Source organism: Mirounga angustirostris, unplaced genomic scaffold (assembly GCF_029215605.1).
Source record: "Mirounga angustirostris isolate CCGP_5_RB_7025 unplaced genomic scaffold, mMirAng1.0.hap1 SCAF_3, whole genome shotgun sequence".
Classification (NCBI taxonomy): domain Eukaryota; kingdom Metazoa; phylum Chordata; class Mammalia; order Carnivora; family Phocidae; genus Mirounga; species Mirounga angustirostris.
This window is the reverse complement of record NW_026991711.1, coordinates 104,683,187-104,696,978: the sequence shown is the minus strand read 5'-3', so window position 1 is coordinate 104,696,978 and position 13,792 is coordinate 104,683,187.

Below are 13,792 nucleotides of genomic sequence, written 5' to 3'. Positions count from 1 at the left end.
AGCACAATATCCACACGTACTCCCCCACCCCTGGCTGAAGTATACTACATTATCTTGCAGATCTATCCATTTAAAACATGTTCGGAGGAACTTTCCTTCTTCTACAAATGATTTCCTCTTTGTAGATCACTATGAGTACTCATGCTTTACATGGAATCATAATCACCGCCATTATAATCACTTGTCTGTTAGGTACAAAGCTGGCGCCATGTCAAGAAGGCATTTGTTTTCATTTTGTCAGGTCTCCTCCTCCATAGGCTCTGCCAAAATGCTACTGAAACTGTGTTTATTCATCCCCATTTCATCTTTGGTCCCTCTGGAGTCCATGCATTTGCTGCATCCTTCATGAAAAACAAATTTGTTACACTTTAATTCTGTTCTAGAATCTCAAACTTAATAAAACCCTGTAGTAAAAGTCTGAGTAATGGGGAATTCAGAGGACCATATGGTAGTTTTTATGCACTATATATATTTGCTAGTCACACAACTTAGCTGCTCTCACAAGACGTTTTAATGAACAACAACTCACTTCATACAATATGCAGATGGATTCCTGAAAAGTTGTATGCAATAAATATGAAGGAAATGAATCTATTTTAATGCAACAGGGAAGTCTGCTATCGAAAGGTTTTCTATCCAGAATGATGGTATTTAACTCAAAGATTCATTTTTCAGTGTAAACAACCCATGTTCTTATGTGAAACTGAATTTGTTTGAAGTGATTTATCGTTCAAAATCAAGTGACCTCCGATTTCTTATGTGTAATTTTTTTACCTGCTAAAGTTAGCTCAGTTAAGAGTAAAACTGCCTTCCAATGTCTTACCAGCTATAAGTTAAGACAGGAACTTGATCTATTTTTACCTTTAAGCACTGAGAAATAACTAACCTTAATGTGACTAACAATATTCAATTCATACATTTAACTACTTTGAGCTAGTACTGGCCACCTGCGTAATTCAAATTACCAAGGCTAATTGGGGCCTGTAATCAAATCTTCTGATAATACATTGTCTTCCACATTTGCTTCAAGTCTTCATAGCATCCAAGTGGAACCTGACTTTTAGCCAAAGTTCCACGCGAATGACCAGGGCCAAAACACAATCTGAAGAGGCAACAGCATTAGTCAGGACATAGAGTCTGGTCCTGGCTTTTTCTGTGAGAGCTGTATGACCCACTGTGGGTAAGACTCATTAAGAATCAAGTGTATTTATGTGCATAATGAAGGAGTTGGACCAGGTTGATCTGAGACCCTTCCAGCTGTAATTCTCCATGACGACATTGTGGATACAGATAGGACAGAGCATTCTCAAATTGTTGTAATCCATGGTTTTATTGAGAACTTGCAAGATTAGCATAGCCAGCTGGTCCTAAAGTAAGCATTTATGCATAATTGTTTTTATTTCCTTTAATGACGTGTTGTTAAATACATACAGCATGCTAACACATGAATGCTAAAACATTCTATGATCTTGGTAAAAATAAATCCATACTTAGGAAGGCATTTTATGTAACACATATAAATTAGTTGGACTTCCAGGTAAAGATGGCAGAATGGAAACGTGATCATACTTTCACGTCCTCCTAAAATTTCATTAAACTTTGTGAGTCCTTAACACATTAAGAGAATGGGAAAGAACAGAATGGTGTCATGATTTTGGATGCTGTAAATCTATGGACAAGAGGCAAAGGACTGTACAGACCAAGGAAAATATTAAATTTAAGGGGTAAAGAACAAAAACCAAAAGTTAATCTGACTTGCAACACAGACTCTCTAGAAATGGGGCTGGATGAATGAAATTGAGATTGAATAGGTCAGAAAGACCCATGAGAGATTTTCTGAAATATGATACTGAAGGATCTGATTATCTTGGCAAAATATTTACTCAATCAGTGGAGAGTTTGGGAGTTCTTTAGGGCTGAAAAGATGAAAAACAATGCAAAGGAAAAAAAAAAAAACCTAGGGGTGCCTGGGTGGCTCAGTCAGTTAAACTTCTCTTAGGCTCAGGCCATGATCTCAGGGTCCTAGGATCAAGCCCCAAATCAGGCTTCCTGCTCATCAGGGAGTCTGCTTCTCCCTCTCCCTCTGCCCCTCCTGCCCAGCCCCTGCTCCTGCTTGCTCTCTTTCAAATCAATAAAATTCTAAAAAAAAAAAAAAAAAAAAAAAACTAGAAAATTAATAACTCTAGGGCTAATAAAATATTTCAAGGAAAGAATGATTATCATAGCTCACTTAGAGTAAGACTTTCAAAAATACTTGTATAATCATACCAATATAAACACTGAATATATTGATCTAATAAAATCACATGATAATCACATGGGGAAAATGGGAAGTGTACCAGCATACTGGGGGCAGGATAATACGAGAGAACTAAATCCTTATTATTCATACAGGGAAGGCAATAGTTAATGCTTAAATCTGAAAATATAACAAGTCACAAACTAAACATAATTTCTGGAGATATGGTTAAAAACACAATAATCAGCTAAAATAGTTGAAAGTAGTTGAAGCAAATGGAAGCAAGGAGAGAAACCTCGTAGAATTATTTAATTATTTTTACTCCTATTGAAGAACTATTTGATCCTTCAAATTATGAAGATATATACATTTGATAAAACATTAAAATGAATGAATGAATAAAATAGACTAATTCTAACATATGTAAAATACTCCCAGGTAGGGATGCCTGGGTGGCTCAGTCGGTTGGGCATCTGCCTTCGGCTGAGGTCATGATCTCAGGGTCCTGGGATCTAGTCCCACATAGGGCTCCTTGCTCAGCCAGGAGCCTGCTTCTCTCTCTGCCTGTCCTTCCCCCTGCTGTGTGCTCTCTCTCTCTCTGACAAACAAGTAAATAAAAGCTTTTAAAAAAATACTCCCAGGTATATAAAATAGTATCTTAAATCAAGTGCATAATATGTTAGATTATGTCTCATAAATACTTTCTTTATAGGTAAAGCCTTTCCAATTTGTCTCTACCTATGTATTTATCTTTCTCCAAAAAAAAATGAAAACCAACATAACAAAAGGTGGCATGTTTTTTTTCTTCCGACTTTGTGAAAATAACAGAAAGGGCTATTCATTCATTTATTAATGGCTGACTATATGTTCTATTAAACATTATAAAGTAAAAACACACACAAAAGAAACCCAATCCTTTTGACCGTTGAAGCGGCTGGTTGGCCCAGGTGGCTGATGTAATTTACTTTTAACCTCTAGAAGGAAAAACTAGGACCAAACACAGAGAAAACTGTTGATAACAGAGGTCAAAATGATGAAGACGAAGCGGGATGGTTATTGGCTCATAATCAGAGATGAACTAGCAGTGACATCGGGGAGTACAAAAGAGAGTAATTTGTTCCTGAGCTGTGTGGAAAGGTGAAGGTAGCTGGTTACTTAGACATTTTCAGTTCACTTTCCTTATTTAGAATGATTCTGCCCCTTTTAGGACATTCAACCCCCAAAGACCACTGATTTAGAAATCACATAATCTCAGGTTTTATTTCCATATTTTTATTTCTCCATTTCTAGAAGAGTAGCTCTGATTTATGTATCCCTTGATCTCATGAGTCACAAAGAAACAGTCCGGTGCAAATTCAAAGCAGTAGACAACAGATTTTGGTATTGAAGGCATCTCCACTCTTCCAAGCTGCTACTTGCTAAAGCAAATAATGCCAGAAATCAATTTGAGAGACTGCTGATGACAATTAACAAACCCAAGCCAAAATAATCTAATTTTTTCTCAGCCAAGACAAACCCATTATTGACTATGAGAGACCTGCTTCCTCCTAAACTGTGGTACCTTGTGGGGAAAAGGAAGGGAAATGTCTGAGGTTGTTTCAAAACAACAACGATGACCCGGAAGGGACAGTCAAATGAGTTCAAATCCAATCCAAGGAAAGCTGGTGGACTGGGTGGGAAAATGGTAAAATATTCTTTAAAAACTTGGCTTTAACACACTTAAGTACTGCTTACATTCCAATCTGCCAGTAGTCTTTTTACTTGGAAAAAACGAACCCTTATAAAAGAAACTAAGAAGACTCAGCAAATAAATATCAAATTCGACTGAGTTCGAGAAATTCCAAGCAGAGTTCTAAGAATACTTATATATGACTGAGAATTCTGAAAATTATGGGATGGCAGTCTTTTTGCGGTCAGGGTTCCCAATGCAAGTAACATAATGAACACATTTATAATTAGGTAAGAATTGGGAATTAATGAATTTGGATAAAACTAAAACTCAACACACAATTTTCTTCCTAAGGAGTTGATAAAAATTTTTTTTGTTGTTGATAATATTTTCCAGGGGCGCCTGGGTGGTGCAGTCGGTTAAGCGTCTGACTCTTGGTTTCAGCTCAGGTCATGATCGCAGGGTCTTGAGATCGAGCCCCGCATTGGGCTCTCTGCTCAGCACGGAGTCTGCATGAGACTCTCTCTTCCTCTCCCTCTGCCCCTCCCCTCTGCTCTCTCTCTCTCAAATAAATAAATAAATCTTGTAAAAAAAATACTTTCCAAATGGTGGAAACTTAAGACACTTGTTTTTTTTTAATAGTTACGTGCTCTTGGTGCTATAATCTTCAATTCTGATCATCTAAATGTTCACAGTAAAAAATATGTCTGAAAAGGAACTCAGGCATTTGAATATGACATCATTGACAAAAGGGGTTTGTACTGAAACCAATTGAGTTGGTATATTACCCTTTAACAAACAATTCAATGTAAGCTAGCTGAAGAATCCAGAATTAATTTAGCTAAATACTTCCTTCACTGATGACATAATTTTCATATGGCTGGGAGAAAAATCAAAGGGTTACATAAATGTCAAAATACTGATCCACACTTTTTTTTAAGAGGAAAAAAGAGGAAGAGAAAAAAACAACTTATATTTTTGGTAAGAAATTTCAGTATAAAATTCTGTAACTTTTTTTTAATCTAGAGATTTATAGATTTTTTTTTAACATATCTTAAATCCAGAGAGAAAATAGTGAGCTCACACTCTCTCCCTAATCTTCGAGTATAGGGAAGGTTTTATTCCCTCTCTATCATCCCTCTTCAAAGGAAAATGATTCTCAGTCCTTTAGGGCCTTGAACTACATAGCCTATCTTCTCCAATATGTTCAGGGAGATAACACTGAATGGGCTTTGTTATGGACTGAATATTTGTGTCCCCCAAAATTCATATGTTGAAGCCCCAACACCTAATAGAATGGTGTTTGGAGATGAAACCTTTGGCGGGCAACTAGGATTAGATTAGGTCATAAGGGTGGGATGGGTAGCCTTATAAGAAAAGCCAGAGTGAGAGGTATTTCTCTCTCTCCACTGGCACATACCAAGGAAAGACCACTCCAGGACATAGCAATTAGGAGGCCATCTGCAAGCCTCAAAGAGAGTCCTCACCAGAATCTGATTCTACTGGAACCCTAACCTTGGATTTCCAGCCTCCAAAACTGTGAGAAAATAAATTTCTGTTGTTTCAGCCAACCAGTCTATGGTGTTTGGTTATGGTAGCCCAAACTAATGTAGGTTACAAATATTAGAGCATTTTAAATCTAGAAAGGTACACAGAGATGACTCAATCCAAGGGTTAAAAACTGGTGGCCTTTTGAATTAGCCTGCAGACTTGTTTTATAGGTGTGCATAGAATTAAAAAATACTTAGGGATGATAACTATAATTTTACAAAAGCCCCATTACTGTCAACTGCCTCACTCCTGCCCTAATAACACATTTGTGTAGCTTGCTTCATGCCTGTGTCTCTGATTTCTGTTGACTCTCTCCTTTTATACAAGAGGAAACTAAATTTCAGAGATGTAAGGTGACTTGCCCAAGTTGAAGCAAGTAATTAAAATGAAAAATGGGTCTAGAATCCAGATCTCTTGATACCCTATCTGGCTTTCTGCTATGTAAGCTAAGGCTTAGCTAACTACACATTAGTTATGCTAGTTAACGACAGCACCAGGACATGAGACTAACAAATAATTTGGTTACTGAAGCATGAATGCCAGAGGAAAATATCAAGCAAAAAAGGAGAAAGAGTCATTTATATTCCATTTTATCTGTTCTTCTGCCCAGATGGATTAATTCTGAAGAAGTACATAGTAACTTTGAAGGTGAAATACCATCATTCTGGAAGTAAAGAGGCAAAGCAAAAATTTCATACTATCCTCCTTGAGCTAATTCTGTTAATATTCATTTCAAATTGAATTTAAAGCCGTTTTTGGTAGACAAATATGATAATAGAGATGACAGCAAAGGAAATAACAGAAAAAGGAAAAATAGTTATGGAAATTCTATCATTTAATATTGTATTAGAAGAGTGAATGCATCTATTAAAATGTCTATATTTTAATTTAGTTACATTAGGTATTTAAATTTATAGGAAATATTAAAAATTATTTAAGATTTTATTTATTTATTTGAGAGAGTTGAGAGAGAGAGAGAGAGCACAAGCAGGGGGAAGAGCAGAGGGAAAGGGACAAGCAAACTCTTTGCTGAGCATGGAGCCTGATGTGGAGCTCAATCGCACGACCCTGAGATCATGACCTGACTTGAAATCAAGAGTCAGATTCTCCACTGTCTGAGCCACTCAGGGACCCCTAAAAGTTATTTAAATATTAATGAAGTATTGTAGTTAAAATCCCCCAAAGTTTGCCTTTCAGAAACATCTTATAATATGCTACCCATCTCCTTCTGATATTTCTTCTCCTCACAATATCTTATTGATACATAATCAGTAAAAGAAAAATTGGAGAAAAACTAGGCGTTGTTATATCTTTTTTGCAAATCTTGCAAAGATCTGAAAAAGGCAAGTAGTGATAGCTAAGGCAGGAAATTATACCATTTCAGAGAAGAGGAAACTAAGGTTCAAAAAAGCTCAACCTCAAGTCCAGCAGAGTCAACCACAAATCCATGTTTTCTGCATTCTGGTCTCAACATATGTTGAGATGTCTCTGAGGACATTGTTTCATTAAAAATGGTCATAGACTTCAGTGTGTTTTTATAATTTTTAGTATTGATTACCTAAGCTTAAAAAAGGTAATGGTTACTTAGTTATATTTTAAGCCCATATTTTCTCCATATTACTGGATTTCACATTAAGATTTCTATATTACAGGTGAGTTACTTATTCATTGCCTTATTCATTATTTCAATAAAAATATTGCAGATGCCACCTGCCTTGGGAGCTTGTATGCATTTGTGAATATGGAGTTGGAGGGTTGTGGAAAGAACAGAAACCTTAGTGTGGAACAAATCTCACCATCTAGACAGGACCTCACAGTAGAGTAGGAGAGGTGTTGTCATATGCACATGTGAAAAGAGTACATGGTGCATGACCTGTTTTCCTAGAAGTTCATGGTGCCCTGGAGGGGACTGAAGGTTTTAGCAAGTGTTGAGGGGTTACTACAATAGCCTATAGGTGAACATCCTCCTCTAAAATGTAGGTCTGGAGTAAATAAAAGGGCCAGATTAAGGCCAGAGGCCTGTCTGTAACATCCTGCTATCTCTGTCTGACTGCCCTCCTTCAGTGAGAGCCTATTTTGAATCCATCTACCCCCCACCATGGCTGTCTTCCTTGGAAGTATGGTGGCTTAAAGTTCCCCGTAATCTCTCTAAAATTTCACCTCCTTTTCCTCTGCTTTGATACCTTATCACTGACTCCCCTTTTCTTTAATTTAACTCTCAGGACATTTTTAGATAAGCTGGTTTTTCTAAGTCCCAACACTAAGCCCTACCAGGTCTTTCTTTTCAAATGTAACCTATCAGAGTCCTGGTCCCCTCCCTGTCAGTGGCTCACTCTACCTCTGGACTGAGTGGTGGCTGAGATCTCCTGGAGGTAGCTCCTTCCCAGGACCATGAATGATGCACACAATTTTGCCTGATAATATGGGGAAGGATGACATCCTATAGAGAGGGAATGGCATGGCTAATCAGCCCTCCTTAGGCTAAAACCTAAGGTTTATGTGGGAAATAAGGCTATAAAAACAAGCGCACACAAAATCATAGAAGACCCTAGATGCCCTTTATTAAGGGCTTTGGTCTCTACAGGTGTGGAATTTGTTTTGTTGTTTTCAGCAGAGGAATATGTATTTTAGGATATCTGATGAATGTCCATAAGTAAAAGCCTTCTTTGTAAACAGCTGCAGGCACTCAGAGAACCCACAAATCCATACATTTATAACCAAGGACACCGATATAAATGATTCACAAAAGTTGACAACCAAATTGTGGTACTTGGAAAAGTAAAGTTACTAGAGCCACGTTGAAATCGTCACTCAATGCGCAAGTATTCATAAAGCTCCTTCCAAATGTGAGATGCTGTGTTTGGCCCTGAAGGGATCCTGAATACAAGATGGCTTAATGGGTCTACAACAACTTCTGATCACTCCTGCTTCCCTTGAACCTCCAGGTGGTGACAAGTAATACCAGAAGTAGAGGTCACTGATGGTGCCAGTAGGGCTGCTTACCTGAGAGTCATTTTCCTGAATACACTCCCCTTGCTTCCTGTGAGGGTATCTTTCATAAACCATTAACAGCCTCACTATTGTTTAAGATATTGTTTCCTCAAATTAATTTGCCATATTCATCTCCAGTCTTCAATATACATATTTTTTGTATGTGTAGTAAGTTTATATCTAAATCATCTACTGTCTACAAATTAAATCAGCCCTTAATCATCACCAAGAATGCTTTTGCAGATGCTATTATATGAGATTGAAAGGTCTGTTCTATTTTGAATAATTTTATAAAACAAGAGAAAAAGAAATAAGGTTCTTAATAGAGCCTTGGATACAATATATATTTATACCGTGTATAATCCCCCCGCCCCAGGGAACATGTCCATGAGGAAATTTCAGTGGGAATCTCAGAATTTCTTTTAGGAAAAAAATGACTAAAGAGTCTTCTATCCCACAAAAGAAGTTTGCTTTACTTGTTCTCAAATATTGGAAAGAGGCACGTCTCAGGACTGGTGCCTGAGGGCATCACCATGAATAAGGGAATATGTCAGGGCAAAGGCACGAGAGAATAAATGGAGAAATACTTTGCTCTAAAATGTGAATAAGTGGTAGGATTAAAATGCACACTTACAAGGGGACGTTAGAAACACAGGGTAAAGCCTTACTCTCTATTTGAAATGTTCTAACAGGTGTGAATAAGAGTGAGCTGCAGAGTAAATTATCATCACAGCTCTTCCCACAGTTATTATTACATGAGCTATTGCAATTTCATCCCTATGATGTGTCTCATCTTACAACTCTTAACATTTGGGGATGGAAGATTAGAGAGGGGGGTATTGGTATTGGTCATGCATTATCCTTAAAAGAGAGACTTAGAAGGCCCTCAAAGTTAGACTGTCCATTTTCTCCAAATATCTTTTTCAAACAGAACACTCTCCAGTGGTTTTATTTAAAGTCTGTCTAGATGGTCTCAAAACTGGCAACCAGTAATGGGAAAGAGAGCCCTGAACATACTCAACAACTAAGGCATTGAGGGCCCCATATTTTAATACGTGCTTGATGAAATCATTATCTAATACTTATAACAGTCCTGTACATGAGATAATATAGTCATTGTTTGTAGATAAAACTAAAACTCAGAAAAGCCTATCCTTTTCCCCCAAATCACAAAACTAGTAAATGGAGATGCCGGAATGTATACCGATGGCCACCAAACTTTACAGGATATGGTCACTGCAGTTATACTTAGATGCTTCCAAATGGGGAAATAGGTATTTTCGAAGCATAACAACATCTGAAGATGTTTAATTGTAAAATATCAATTTTATTATTTTTCCTTCTTTTCACATATTTTCTTTAAGGTTGAATTTTCTTAATACCTAGTAAAATCTTTTCCTGGGCATTTACCAAATTTTTCATTTAATGAATCATATACATACAATGTCATTAATCTGTTTTGACAAATATAATTATAAGCTACGTTTCCTATGAACACATAGTACATTTTCAAACCAAGCATAGCAACGTCTGCTACCAAAGAGTAAAATTATGTGTGTGCTGTGTGCACGTGTGTGTGTGTATTTCTCTTAACTAGGAAGAAAGGTGTTTGATAGTACTTTAGTTTGAATAGTAGGCATTGACACTGTATCAGCTTATCTATTGATGCCTACAAACCACACAAAACAAAGGCTTACAACTACGGGTTGTCTGGGCAATTCTCCTGGTGTTGCCTGGGCTCACTCTTGGGACAGCATTAAGCTGGAAGATTAGCTGGAGACTGGGCTGAGCTGTACAGATGGAATAGCTGGGCTTCTTTTCCATGTGGTGTTACACCTGAAAGAGTGCAAGACTTCCTCAAAGGATGACAGCAGCTATCCAATAGGGCAATCTCTAATGGGCAAGCACTTGCAAAATCTATGCTTGTGTCATCTTAACTAACATCCTATTGGTCAAAACAAGTCACACAGGCAAGCACAGAGTCAATGTTGGAGGAGCAACACCAAGGACATGGATAGTAGGCTATGAGACAGATTCATCAGGAGCTATTAAAATAACACTCCACCATAGATACCTTTTTTGGACTTGAAGATAGTTTTCCTTTGGAAGGGTGAGTGAGCAGCCTTGTTGTTCAAGCTCCTAAAGGGATGTTATCAGACACTTGGTGTTTAAGGATTTAAGGGGAAAAGATATCTAATTTTTAAGGTTGATTCTTAAAGAGAGAAGCGGGGGCAGGAGTTCTAGCCCATTTATTGGTAGATCATGGAATCAATCCTGAAAGAACACATGAGGGCATGTATAGACCCAAGGGGATATGTCTGAGAAATAAAAGTACTGAGCAAAATTGGTAACCTGTGACAGGGTACCCTTGGCCAGAGTTCACACTATGGGTATAGAACTGTCTTCAGATGAAGAACCCAGGTGGCCCAGTGATACCCAATGAAAATTAACACTACAGGACCACTACAACAGACTAGCCTTCAGCAGCAACTCCCTGTATCACCGAGTAGCCATGCCCATAGGGTACTTTATGGATGCCCATTCTTACCCTCTTAGATGTGCATGGCAGACAACTACACCTATGATTTTCAGGAAAGAATAAGATAAGGCAAAGGGGCAAAAAAGCATAGTATGAGCTAAACATTACAGAGCATTTACTTTGTGCCAGGTACTAGTCTATACACTCCACAGCTGCATTCTATTATCATTCCTACTGTATAGAGAAAGAAATAGAAGCAAAAACAAAAAAACAAAAAGTTAATTAACTTTTCAAATCCAAGGAGCTGTTATGTAGCAGAGGTAGGACTCAGAGCCAGGAAGTCTCACTCCAGAGTGTGGGCTCTGAACAACTGGTTATTCTGCCTTCATAGAGGATCAATTAATTAGAAAAATTAATGGTGTGACTATATTTACAACTCTTTGGAATGTTCATGTTGATTTTAAAAAGCATTCATGCATTAGGAATTATCTATTAGTATGCTTTAATCTTAACCATACTTCTGGTCCCTCCCAGTTCCCTGTGTCTATACAAAGATACCTATTTTTGTTTTTGTTTTTTTCTCAATAGTAAATGGGAATTTCCTATACTTTTCATCCTGTCTTAAGATACTTTTAGGAGAATATATAGATGTTATATCTTTACAAAAGAAATCCTTTATTCTTACTGAAGTATTCCTGCTGTGATTACATAATTTTCTTCCTTGTAAAGTAAATATCAATCATATGATGTTGGTTATTTTGTAACACAGCCATTCTGATCCTCAGCCTTGCAGCATCTAAATGTCCATCCACATTTCAATGTAAGAGTTGATGGCAACTGGCTTATTTTTTATTGCTCTGGCACCAGCAAAATAAAACCCTCCATAAGAACATGAAGCTTCTAAAGAGCATTAAGGTTTGTAGCTTTTCTTAAAAAGCATAAATATTTGAGGTCTGAAACTCATTCATGATTACTCCTTTCACAAACCATTAAAAACTCAATCACTCTAAATAAATCTATTAAAGATACTTACAGTGGGTGCTTACTAAATTTTTTTTTTATTTGGTTGTTTACTTTGCCATTTCCTTGCTAGGCTGCAGAGTCCCTTGCTATTCTTTTTATTTAACAGTTATTTCCAGTCTCTCATAACATCTGCTTGAAGCCTCACTGTTAATTTTAGACAAAATGAAAATGCATTCAGAATATTCCCTTTTGATTAGATGATCAAGTTGCAGAAATAAATGGCAGTTCAGATACCAAGAGGGACCTGAAATTCAAATTTCGATAAAAAAATAGGACTGAGCTTATGAGCTATTTTTCGAAAAATGTGGTTCCACCTTGATTCTATATTTCATAACTACAAAAAAATGCATGATTACTATAGATTTCATAATATGTTATATAACCACAAAGGCAACTGCTAAACAACCCAGTCACAGGTGATGATGGAACCTGTATGCACAACTCTTAACTTGAGGCTATTTCCTATCTGCCAGATGTACTCTGTCTTATTTTATTTATATTATACATAAATATATTTATTTATAATTTTGGATATATACCTATAAGCATACATATTCTATATAGAGAGAGAATATAAAATATGTAAATATTTATATAAACATAAAAATTGCTTGGAGATCTATAACAGAAAGAATCGAAATGTACCTATATGTTGTCTTTATACTGCTTAGCAGAGGATTTGAGTAAATGAGTATTAAAGAAAAATCTATCCAACTGGTGAAACCATGAATATAAGTTATTGGCTCTTTTCAACAGTGGGCCTACAGGTAATTTAACCAGTTTCCTTTCCTTCTTAAAAAAGGGACTTTTAAAATGGAAAGCGTCATGCATTGTGCATTTACCAGAATTAAGATAGCAAGAATAAAGAATTCTTTCCTGACAGCATTATTATATTCGTGCATTCAACATCCAAGATCGATGAGGTTGTGGGGATGCAAAGGCAAATCAGACGCTACTCTAGCCCTTAAGAAACTCATAATATCATGGGAAACACAAATATATAAACAAATAACTATAATGTTATGTAATAAAATCTTTCAGTGGAGGTATGCCCATAGCTGTCTGGAAGCAGAGGGGAGAGAGATGTTGGCTCTGCCTCCAAGGCCAGCCTTGTAGTTATAAGCAGGATTACTGTGAGAGCGAGGAGCATCAGATACCAGACCCAGTTGGAAGACTGTAAAAGCAGGCCATATAGCTGTAAGATTACCTTTTTCTAATAGTATGTGACACAGAGATTGATTTAAATGTGTTGTATTCTTTTCTGTTATAGCCACAGCCTACTAGTTCTCCTAAAATATACCTCTTTTTCAACCATGTGTAGAGTTTCCTGAGATATGTAAATAAGGATTATGAAAGATTTGAAGGGAAGCTTCTATATGGTTGAAGCATCTATTATATTCAGCAGAGTAGGTATAAGATTCTTTTATTCATATGTATTTATTTACAAGTCTTTATCTAGAAAAATGAAAAGGATAAATCCAGGTCAAATTCTTACTAGTAAAGGATTCAAAGAGTGCCAGGCATGAAAACAAACAAAAAAAATCCTAATTTATACAGGATGTGAGGAGATCTGGAAGAATAACTCTTCACCCCTAAGATTCTGTTAGGGAAATCCATGCCATCATCCGGGATAGGACAGAGTCAACAGAGACATTCCAACTTTAAGGAACAGGAGTATGGTTGGTTAGGTCAGTTAAGGATCCGCAGGGAGGCTGGGATGCATGGACCACTGTCTGTACCTGTACACTTGGCCTCACAGAGAACTAGAACAAAGGTTCATTATTGATCAGAAGCCAACAGTAACAGGAATGGTCTCACAGTACATCTGGTAACTGATGCA